Source organism: Trachypithecus francoisi, unplaced genomic scaffold (assembly GCF_009764315.1).
Source record: "Trachypithecus francoisi isolate TF-2019V2 unplaced genomic scaffold, Tfra_2.0 Lachesis_group0, whole genome shotgun sequence".
Lineage (NCBI taxonomy): Eukaryota > Metazoa > Chordata > Mammalia > Primates > Cercopithecidae > Trachypithecus > Trachypithecus francoisi.
The window spans coordinates 160,095,412-160,107,425 of NW_022681453.1; the positions used below are offsets into that span (position 1 = coordinate 160,095,412).

Sequence of the window (12,014 nt, forward strand, 5' to 3'; positions counted from 1 at the left end):
TGGGAACAAAATTGCCCCCTTGAGAACCACTGCCATGTACCTCCATTGTGCAATATCAAGAAATCCTGTTTTGCATGGTGAAGTACTTACAATTGGTAAAATCCTTTTATTTATTTATTTATTTTTTATTTTTTTGAGATGGAGTCTCACTCTGTAGCTCAGGCTGGAGTGCAGTGGTACGATCTCAGCTCACTGCCACCTCTGCCTCTCAGGTTCAAGCAATTCTCCTGTCTCAGCCTCCCAAGTAGCTGGGATTACAGCTAATTTTTGTAGTTTTAGTAGAGATGGGGTTTCACCATGTTGGTCAGGTTGGTTTCGAACTCCTAACCTCAGGTGATTCACCTGCCTCGGCCTCCCAAAGTGCTGGGATTACAGGCGTGAGTTACTGCTCCTGGCCTAGTTTTGTTTTTATTTTATTATTATTATTATAATTTTTGAGATGCAGTCTCACCCTGTCGCCCAGGTTGGAGTGCATTGGCACCATCTCAGCTCACCGCAACCTCCGCCTGCCAGGTTCAAGCGATTCTCCTGCCTCAGCCTCCCGAGTAGCTGTGATTACAGGCGCCTGCCACCACGTCCAGCTAATTTTTTGTATTTTTAGTAGAGATGGGGTTTCACCATGTTGGCCAAGCCGGTCTCGAGCTCCTGACCTCATGATCCACCTGCCTCAGCCTCCCAAAGTGCTGGGATTACAGGCATGAGCCACCGCGCCCAGCCTCTAGTTTTATTTTTAATCAGCTATCCTGATATTCCCAGGACCACCTCTAATTAAATAGGAGTTTTATTCTAAGTTCTGCTCAAAAAACAAACCAACCAACAAACAAAAAACCCAACAAATTAATGCAGTGGCCCAAGTTAATGTGTTGGTAGTTTTCAATATACTAAAATGTATACGTAACACATTTGTGTGGGTGTGTTGTTTTTATTAAAATTTTGAATAGGAAAATCTTCATAGTAAAAAACATTCAAAGTGAATGTTGGCAGAGCCCCCGGAAGCCCTTTGGGAGGAGTCTTGGAGAGAAAGAGAGAGGATTTCATCAGGGTCACAGGTTGGGGCAGGAGGGCAGGGCCTCGGAGGCCTCTCTGCCGTCCCCAGGCCTTTCAGCTTCCTCAGATATAGCCTAGAGGAGGCAAGGAGCGGGTGTGGAAGGCTGGAGGCCTCTCAAGACAGGGACCAGGGTTGGATTGAGGAAAATAAAGACTAATTCAGGTGGTGAGCAGAAGAAAAGAAAGGTCCCTGGCCCCACGCAGTGCTAAGAAAGAACCCATAATCTTGGTGACGCAAGGCCAGTAGGTTAAACCCAGAATAATCATAATGAAAACAATCTGTTTGCACCATTGGATGCTTCCAGAAATTCCCGGGAGCAAGTCCAAGATGGAGAATCCCAGCCGGAAGTGTTGCTGGTTGGAAATGAGAGGGCCGTTCTGAGACCCGGCTTCTAAGGACAGGGTGAGGGGTGCTGGCCCCCTCAGGGGAGCAGCTGCCAGGGGAAGGGGGCAGTCTGCAGGCTGCAGAAACCACAGCTGGCTTTAATGTTCTTGAAAGAGCAGCCCTTCACTGAAATCCATTTGTTCTCTCTTCTCTGAAACCAGAAGCCGACTCCAGGGCTTGCTTCTCAGGAAATCTGCCTGAAATGCAGTGGGACAGCTGACCACAGGCCCCTACTCACCACACCCCAGGGGATCTATGATAGACACAGTGAAACGAGGCAAAGGCCTGACAGGGGCCTGGCTATCTGCTGGCTGTCTCTTCAGCTGCTGGGGTGGTTCTCAGCGGGTGCCTGGCCCGGAACTAACATGATGGAAGGGCCCAGGGAGCATGGAGCGCAGAGATGCTGCTGGCCCCCTTTCACCTTTCCTCTGCTTCCCCACACAGTCACTCTGAGGAATCCCATTCTTTTCTTTTCTTTTTCTTCTTTTCTTTTTGAGATGGAGTTTTACTCCGTTGCCCAGGCTGGAGTACAATGGCCCAATCTTGGCTCACTGCCACCTCCACCTCTCGGGCAAACGATTCTCGTGCCTCAGCCTCCCAAGTAGCTGGGATTACAGGCATATGCCACCATCCCCAGCTAATTTTGTATTTTTAGTAGAGTTGGGGTTTCACCATGTTAGCCAGGCTGGTCTCGAACTCCTGATTTCAGGTGATCCACCCGTCTAGCCCTCCCAAAGTGCTGGGATTACAGGCGTGAGCCACCGCTCCCGGCCTGGGGAATCTCATTCTTATGATGCGATTACCCAGTGTCCCTGTGTCAGACCTCTGGTGCCAAGAGAGACCTTAGAGATCACCTGGTCCCACACCTTCATTTTACAGATGGGGGAACTGAGGCTCAGGGAGGTGATTTTTCCAAGGTTACCTGCCTAGGCTTCCTGGAGCCAGCTCTGTTCCCTTCTAAAACCACCACTTACTTTCCAATGGACGGAGGTGACGTGTTAAGCTCCTCTCACTTCTATTAGCCAGCCTGGTGTCTCCTGAAAAGCAGCGAGCATGTGCATGTGTGCACTGACGATGTGTACCCCTGCATGTCAGAGAGGGCACCTATGCGTCTCTGCAAACTGCTGGACATCATTTGCTGGTACGTACCCTAGTTAGGTGCTGAGACTAGGGTGAGGGCTGAGGAAAAGGCTGGGGTTGGGGGGCGTAAGTGAGCACCGAGATTCAGGAAGTTGTCAGTAAGACTGAGGAATGTCCTTGGGGGTCTTTGACTGGGGGTGGTGTTGAGTCTGAGTCAGACAGGTCAGAGAAGTCAGCCCAGAAAAGGAGGCCCATGAAGGACACTCCACATGTTCATTGGAAGAGGGACTTTCCCCAGTCCGAAAGAACAGGGCTGGGAAGCTGGAAAACAAGAGGCATGTTTGGAAAATGTCCGATAGTAATAGACTGTCTGTGGAGCAGGGTTTATTGGGGGAGCAAATAGCTAGCAGGTATTGATCGAGCACTTGCCATAGGGCAGATGCTGTGCTAGGTACTAGAGACAAAGAGGCTTGAGTTGAGAGTTCCTCATGAGTGTGTTCTATTCATCTTCCTAACAGCTGCACAGAGAGCCTGCTCTGTGACCCATACTCTGAGCTCTGAGGAGGAGGAAGCACACCCACACCCACACCCTTGAGAACTCACTGACCACAGGGAAGAGTCCCCGGAGGCAGACCCAGAACGGAGTGCAGAGAGCAATGGGAACCACCTGGGAATTGTTCTCAATTGTGTCCTCACACCCACACACTGACCTCCCGGGGCTCTGTGGCCAGGCTCCTGTGCCTCCCTCACCCTGGAGAGAGTCTGAACTCCCGGAATACGCATGTGTCCATCCCCTCCCCCTGCAGAAGACTCTCAACCGACCCAGCTAAGAACCACCAGCCCAAAGGCAAGCCCAAGTCTTGGTGTGACAGGGGCATTCAGCGCTCACAGTTTATCTGTGGAGAAGAATCCCAGGCACTGGGTTTCAGAATCAAGGGCACTGGTGCGGAGGAAGTCTCTGTCAGACCTCGCCTGACTCCTGGCACTGTGGGTCCCTGAGGGCCCCAGGCAAGGAGGACCCCAGCTCACCAATTCTCTGCTTCACATGGATGCCTGTGGTTCCTGGCTGACCTCAGTGTCTCTCTCCCCAGGATAACGGGACTAGGGGAGTCTCCCTTCACAGTTGGAAAGCACCTTAGTTCCTCCTACTGTCTCAAACCTCTCCATGGGCGTTGGCAGAGCTGCTGTGATTTTCATCTTACAGACGAGGCCCCAGAGGCTTGAGGGCGAATGGTGCTCAAGGGTGAGGTCTCTCTGAGGCTGGTGCCCTCCCCACACCCGGGGCCCTGCCTGGCAACTTTCCCCCAAGACCCCGCTCCCTTTAGCTACTGGGACTTCCCTCCCAATGCAGGCCATGTGTGCCCTGCTCCTGTGCGGTGGTGGGACAGGTTACCAAAACCAACGGCAAAGTTTCCTGAAAGGCTCCAGCTTCCAGGACTCTTGGCAGGGCTCTGCCCAGGAAGCAATGAGCTGGCACTTTCCTGGCTATGTGCTTATAGCTGACCCTGGCCTCAGAGGCCTTCCTCTCCTTATCAGGAAAGGATGCCAGGGAGGAGGGGGGAGGCTCTGGGGAGAGTCCAGGCCTTTGTGGGAACCATCCTAAGGGAAGTGGATGCTTCTGAGCAGCCCTGCCCGGCTCTGGGCCTTGCCCACCCTCATCTTCAGCAGGGCTTTGGCACTGGAAAGAATGAGCTTCAGCTCCTGAGCCTTGCAGGAGTCAGAGGTCAGCACATTCCAGGGCTCAGCCTTTCTGCCTCGGTCAAAAACTCTCGGCAGACCAAAGGCCCAGGCCACAATCCACTGAGAGTTTTTGACCAAGGCAGAAATTCTTCTCCACAGATAAACTGTGAGATAAACTGGGCGGGGACACCAGCAGCCTCCCCTCTGACGGGCAAAGCTCTTGGGGCCTGCCCTTGGCCACCCAGCCTGGACTCCCTGCCAACACACAACAAGGCGGCTGCTAGACCCCAGACCACGGCCTGTTCCCAGTGCCAGAGCCCAGCCACTGGGATGGCTTCTCTGCTGGTGTCCAAGGCTCACAGATTCCTGTTCTGCTTTCCCTCCAGACATCCTCTCTGGTCTTCCTGATCTCCCCTCAGGCACACATGCCTCTCCTCCCCTTATGCCTCTGTCTCCTCTCTCCTCTGCCTGGACCGCTCTCTCTTCATCCCTCAGCCCCAGCTCTCCCCTCAATCCCTGGAATGCCTCTATGGACCCCCTGGAGGGCTGGTCCCTCTGTCCCACACCCTGGACTTCTCTGCGGCACTCCTCATCGCCACCATGACTCTCTTAGGAGTGATCCGTTGACTCACTCTGGCTGCAGGAGGGCTGGGACAGTGCCTGCTGCCTGTGTGCCGGCCAGACACAATGTGAGTGCCCACCCGTGCTAACTGGGGAAGCAGAGATGATGGACTGTTTTAGCAGGATTGGGGTCCTCAGAAGGTACTTCCATGGGGTCCTGCACACAGCTGGAGTGGGAGGAGGCAGTTTAGGGCCTGAACGATGTGGGACTCACATGAGAGAACAGGCCAGGATGGGGTGCTGGGCAGGTGGGTCAGAGGGGCGGTCGTCCACCTGGGACACCATGTCTTATATATGTTTGCAGGGGTGAAAAGAGACCTGTATGGGGCAGTGCCCAGTGAGGGGACCCTCAAACGAGGGGCAGAGTCCCTGAAGCCTTTGTACAATGCCACCAAGGGTGCTGCCCCTTCTTCAACAGAACTTCCTCCTTGCAGGGAGGCTGCAGTGGTGTCAGAGGTGGTGGGTTCAAACCTGCTCCTGTCTTCTCTCTGGAGCCCCCCTTTCCTCATCTGTGAAGTGGGGATGGTAAGAGCTAACTGGCAAGGTTATTGAGTGGTCAGCTGAAGGAAAGTTCTTGAAAGGTGTTACTGAATCAAACGTCATTTTGCTTTCTCCTCTGCAGAATCACAGGCCAGAGGTGAGAGCTGGGGAAAGGGAAACTCTCCCAGTCCTGGGAGTGGTCATTACAGACGGAAATCGCCCTCCGGCTGATGGTAAAGGACTGCAAATCCTATTCATGTGACTCAGGGCCTCTGGTGTGCCTTCTGGGAAGAAAGCAGAAGTGGGTTCCTAACTGTTGAAGGGAAAAGTTTCCCTTTAGTCCTCCCAGCCACGTGGTTCAATAAGCATGTACAAGCTGTTACCAGGGCCAGGCACTGTGCGGGCACCGGAAACATTAAGATGGAATGACACAGCTCTGCCCTGGAAGGGCTCCTTTCCAGGGATCAGGGACTCTGTGACTCCTTTTGGGAAGCAGAGTTGTGGACAACAGTGCATTTTTCTAGAGAGATGGTCCACAAGTATGAGAGGCCAGGCTCTGTCTCCAGGTACCCTTGATCCTTGGAGACCTCCCTCAGGTCCTGGCTTTCCTTTTGGATTCAGGGTTTCACTGTTCCCCAGGCTAGAGGGCAGTGGACCGATCATGGCTTACTGCCGCCTCCACCTCCTGGGCTCAAGCATTCCACCTGCCTCAGCCTCTCAAGTAGCTGAGACCACAGGCACACACCACCAGACCCATATAACGTTTTTATTTTTCGTAAAGACAGGGTCTCACTATGTCTTTACATAGCAAGGCTGATCTTGAACTGCTGGGCTCAAGTGATCCACCCACCTCGGCCTCCCAAAGTGCTGGGATTACAGGCATGAACTACCACATCTGGCTTAGCCCTGACTTTCAATTCCATCTCTGTTCTCCAGCACAGGCTGTCTCTGCAACTCCAGGCTGTTTTGGCAGCTGCCACCAATGCCTTTTCCACGTGGGGAGCTACTTGAAGTTCCTTCCCCCCTTAACTCAGATGATGACAACTCCAGCTTTTGGTTACTCAGGCCAAACTCTTAGAGTCATTCTAGACCCTTCTCTTTCAAAATGTACACCCAATCTATCAGCCAGTCCTGTCAGCTCTATTTTAAAATATATGCAGAAACTAAATGATAGTGATAGAAAATAGATCTGAGGGGCTTGGAGTGTGGAATAAGGGGGAGAAAAAAGAACAGGAGAAAATTTGAAAGCTGATGGGAATGTGAAATATCTTGACTGTGGAGATGGTTGAGTGGGTGTATATGTGCATCAAAATACGTGAAATTTTACACTATATGTGTGGTTTAATATGTGCTAGTTATGCCCCAATAAAACGGTTATTTATTTATTTATTTAAAGTCAGATATTTTCAGTGACCTCTGTGAGACCCTGGACTAGTCCCTTCCCCTCTCTTAGTCTCAGCTGCCCAATTAGTGAAACAGGAGTCTCTAAGGGACCTTCAGGTTGGGGCTGTGTATGCCCACCATGACCATGCTCCCCACATCTCAGAAGGAGCTCCCGTCCTGGGGTGGGGGGCAGTGGGACTGTGTGACCCAGGTTTCTTCCAGCACTCTTCCGAGCTCAGCTCAACCCAACAGCCTTCCTGCAGAAGTGACTCAGACCAAGTTGAGAGGTTAGTTGGGGAGAGGCAGATGCCAGGAAATCAGGCTAAATCCTGTAGGAAAAATAAGTTGGTGAGTAAATCCATGGCCCCACACTGCATAGGCTTCTCTTCAGGCACAGAAAACCTCCAGGGAGCTGGAGAGGAGCCAGAGATCTTGACCAACACCTACATTTGACAGGTGGGGAAACTGAGACCCAGGAGAAGTCATTTTTCCTTCCTTCCTTCCTTTCTTTCTTTCTTTCTTTCTTTCTTTCTTTCTTTCTTTCTTTCTTTCTTTCTTTCTTTCTTTCTTTCTTTCTTTCTCTCTCTCTTCTTTCTCTCTCTTTCTTTCCTTCTCTCTCTTTCTTTCTTTTCTTTTCTTTCTTTCTTTCTTTTTTTTTTTTTCTTTTGACAGGGTCTAGCTCTGTCAGCCAGGCTGGAGTGCAGTGGTGCGATCTCTGCTCACTGAAATCTCCATCTCCTGGGTTCAAGTGATCTCTGTCTCAGCCTCCTGAGTAGCTGGGACCACAGGCACACATCACCACACCTGGCTAATTTTTGTATTTTCAGTAAACACAGGGTTTTGCCATGTTGGCCAGGCTGATCTCGAACTTCTGGCCTCAAGCGATCCACCTGCCTTGGCCTCCCAAAGTGCTAGGATTACAGGTATGAACCACCATGCCTGGCTGAAGTCATTTTTCAAGTACACTGAGAAATCAAGCTGGAGTTGGTGCAGGAATACAGGTTGCTGGACTCCTAATCCACTACTTAAATGTCACCTCCTCCATGAGGACTTCCTGACCACTCTGTTTCATATTGCAACTTTCCCTCACCCCCAGTATTTCTGATCACCCCTGCCTTGCACCTGTATTTTCCATAGCACTTTTCACTTTCTAATATGTAACATAATTTACTCATTTATTATATTTATTATTTGTCTCCTCCTGGTAGAATATAAGCTCCCCAAGGCTAGGGACCAGTGTGTGTTTTGTCAACTGATTCATCCTAAGCATCTGGAGTAGTCTTCAACAGTGCTTAGCACAAAGCTACCTTTAGTAGATACTTGTTGAATCAATAAATTTATTGAAGGCCAATATCCTGCAAAGAATAAGGGGTTTTAACTTACCCTTATCTGAGTTCAGTTTACCCCTCCAGCACTGACTAGCTGCTTTATTTTATCTCCTTGTGTTCCCACTTTCTCATCCACAAATATGATTTCACTGGACTACTATGAGACATAATGCAGATGAAGTGCCTAGCAGAGTGCCTGGCCAACAGCAGCAGACTTGGGCTAACATGAAAAGCAGCAACTTTATTTAACAAATAAATGTTGTGGTAAAGCTCTGGCAAATTAAATAGGACAAGCAGAGTGTCATCACACTTGATTTGGATGGGAAGCTCTCAGATGAAATATTTTCTTTCCTCCTTGAGGGGGAATGTTCTGGTCCAGACCCAGTGAGTTTGAAAGAGCTCTGCAGGAGGAGTGAGGAGGCTGGGTGCTATGGTCTGACTGTGTCCGCAAGATTCATGTGTTGGAAGCATAATCCCCAAAGCAGCTGTGTTGAGAGGCGGGGCCTTAAGAGATTAAGTCATGAGGGTGAATGGATTAATGCGGATTATTACAGTTATGGGTTCCTAATAAAAGGATGAAGTCAGTCAATTTCCTTTCTCTATCTCACACGCCCACTTCCACCTTCTGCCCTTCTGCCATGGAATGCCCCTCACCAGATGCTGGCATCATGCTCTTAGACTTCCCAGCCTCCAGAACTGTAAGAAATAAATTTCTTTTCTTTATGAATTACCCAGCCTGGTACTCTGTTACAGCAAGAGATAACAGACTAAGACCCACATCTCAGCTCAGCTCTTTCACTTCCTGGCAGTAGGGCTCAAGGCCACATACTTGATTCTCAGGAACTCTTTCTTCTCATCTGTGAAATGGGACAAGACTGTCTTCTCTGCTGACTTCAGAAGGGTCAGAGAGATTGAAGGAGAAATCACAAGTGCAAATGCTTCGTGAGCAGTATAGGGCTGTGCCTTTATAGGTGAAATGGCTTCGGTTGGCAGCAGGGCTGCAAAGCTGCTCATTTGGGATAAGATGCTTTCTGCTCTAGGTATATGTTACAGGCTGAGTTGTGTTCCCCTGAAATGCATACATTGAAGTCCTAACCTGCAGTACACCTTAGAATGTGACCATATTTGAAGACAGGATCTTTACAGAGGTAATTAAGTTAAAATGAGGTCATTAGAGTGGACTCTAATCCAATATGGCTGGTGTCCTTATAAGAAGAGGAATTTTGGACACAGACACATTCAGAAGGAAGATACCATGAAGACACAGGAAGAAAGTGATCATCGACCAGTCAAAGAGGGAGGGCTCAAAATAAACGGATCCTGCCAACACCCCGCTCTTGGACTTGCAGCCTCCAGAACCGTGAGATGGAAATTTCTTCTTGAAGCCATCCAGTTGGAGGTACTTCGTTATGACAGCCCTGGGAAACTAAGACAGTATGCTGGACAGAACGCAGCAGGCGTCAGCACGCCCAGGGAACCACGCTGCTCACTCTCTCCCACTCAGACCCCTCTGCACATACATTTGCCTCACACATGGAGTCCCTGCCGTCCAGCCCCTGCCTCCCTGGTCCTGGAGATTTCTAGCTAGGTCTCTCAGCCTGAAAGATCGGGTAGCTCAAGACGATTCCTCATAGCACCTTAGGCTGTCCCTAAATAGAGACCCTCAGGAACACACCATGTTGCACAAGCAGGAGGTTTCTGGAAGGGCCTCAGTCACATTGATTGAGAGAGAAAGTTTAACCTCTTCTCTCCTTTTTTCCATTGGCAGAAGAGAGAAGAAGGCTCAATTCTCTGAATATGGCTGGGCAGGCACCCAGGGCCCAGGGCCCAAACTCCCTTGTCCTTCCTCACACTCTGGATGTCCTGTAGGGACACGCTGGCTTCCTTGGGTTGGGAGATCTACTTGTGTCAAGTGATCACCTATGAGCCACAGATGCTCAGATCACTCGTGTGAGGGCATAGGGCTCCAGGAGGCTGCTGGCCAGGGCCAGACTCGCTTCTCCACTCAGGGATCATCTCCCTGCTGCAGCCACTCAGCCCTAGATCCTCCTGTCCTGAGCTGAGTTTTGATTTAGTCATGAGATGGGGTGGTGTCCTCTTGCCTCCCCAAGAATTGCCCAACCCCAGCTTCCTTTCACACAGGGAACCCTTGAAACAGCTTTGGTCAACAATATAGGCTAAAGGTCAGGAGAACAAGACCTACATGTCAACGCTGGGAAGATCAACGCTCTTGGAAGAGTTTCCAAGTCAAGTGAGAAGTAGAAATCACCTGCAGCCTTGTTAGAAGGGATCTTATTTCTTCTGCAAAGTAAGGGGGAAAATATAAACAAAACAAGGTTTTTCTCAGTAAAATAAGGCCACCCACATACACTTCCCTTAAAAATCTAGGTTTGCCTGGAGTAACTGTGGGTTTTGGTCTATGGTCATATTATTGTCAAGCTGCAGCACATGGTCAGAGGCAATCTCCTTATTTGACTGGGTCCTGATTTAGGAAAAAGGGAGGACCCAGGCTGCCAAAAATCCAGAGTCAACATTCCCCAGCTCTTTTGTCTTTCCCTGTGTATCTGGCAGCCCCACATGGACACACCCTGGGGCTATGGGGAGAGGGGTTTGAATTCCAGCCCCACAGCCTTGCTCTCAATTGCCTCCCACATATAAGAAAACGAAAGGTCAGCCACCCAAGCTCAGTCAGCGTGGAGGGATGAGCCCAAAAGGAGCTGATGATCCTAGAAAAGCATTCACTCTCCAGTAGCTGCTGGCTCTGGGTGTTTCAGGTCCACAGGGAATCCTTTTTGACGTAGGATGGCGCTCAGAGTTCAGACTTTAGCTTTGGGTGTGAATTTTCAGTCCTGGTCAAGTCTTCTCAGTGAGTGTTTTAGACCCTTGCTCCCTCCTTCGTGCCCCTCCCGACCGCCCTAAATATGGATGTTTTCTAACAGAAGCTGAACAATGCTCAGACGTCAAGGCCTGTGGCCTCTAATCTATTTGTGTGAAGGATCAAATGAAAATGGGGCTTTTCCTGACAGTTCCAAGAGTGGATTAGTAGCCTGTGTTTGTGGGTGTTGTGGGGCTGGAGCGACCAGAGACATCCATCTTCTGTCCTCTATCAGTGGAGGCAGCTCCAGGGAAGGGAGGCAACAAAGGAGCTGGCCTGGAGCCCACATGTTTGAGGAGTCCCTGGAAGCCCCTCAGGGCAGATGGTTCTCAGCAGCCTGCCTGGAAGCACCTGGGAGAAGAGAGCCACATCTGCCGGGACCTGCCTGCGTTTGCAGCTTCCACCATGAAGCCGAAGTTCCCTGGAGCCCATTGCCAGGGACTTTTCCTTCTCATTGTTGCCTCTACATTAAAACGAGGGCAAATAACCAAGCAAGAATGTATTTTTAAAAGATGTTTAGGGAATTTCCTGGTTGTCACCACAAAATAGTTCTCCATACCTCCTACTTTTGTAGCCGGATCCAATTGGAATTCAGAATGATATCCTGGGAGTCATACAATCCAGACCAATTTTAAAAAGTTCAATTATGTGTACTAGATAATTCTTACAAAGTCAGGAACATAAGAAACATGTTCAGTAAAGATTTCCAATAACAGCGTTTGAAAGCACACCAGACATTCTGTGGTCTGTAGATGTCTGTTCCACCCAGAGGGGTCCTATATGGACCGTGAGCTGCTGCCCGGATGGCAGCTGACTGTCCCACCCGAAGGCAGCCACTAGCTAGTGAAGCAGCCCCAGGCACGTGGGTTTAGCTAGTCAAGTGTTTTCTTTCCTTTGCCTCAGAGTGGTTCCACACTGGCTGGAATCCAACTGACCTTGAAGGTCTTGTCAGGGAGTTTTGAACTGGGGACATGCAGAGTGAGAAGCAGAGAAGGAGAGTGGGAAGCAGAGGGAGACACAAAGGGAAGCTGTGTCATAAGAATGACAGATCCCCCAGGGCAGGAGCCGTGGATGCCAGCATCTAGGCAGTAGCAGGATGGAGGGGTCTCCTCTACAGAGTGGTTTTCCTGGGGTA

At 50.2% G+C, this 12,014-nt stretch overlaps 1 long non-coding RNA gene across 1 annotated transcript; it reads left to right on the top strand.

Moving 5' to 3' along the window:
- Positions 1-2,151: 2,151 nt before the first annotated feature.
- LOC117084165 lies at positions 2,152-6,682 on the top strand. The gene is made up of 3 exons (XR_004437331.1): positions 2,152-2,573; positions 3,031-5,338; positions 5,436-6,682. It is a non-coding gene; the product is annotated as an uncharacterized LOC117084165 (long non-coding RNA).
- Positions 6,683-12,014: the final 5,332 nt, after the last annotated feature.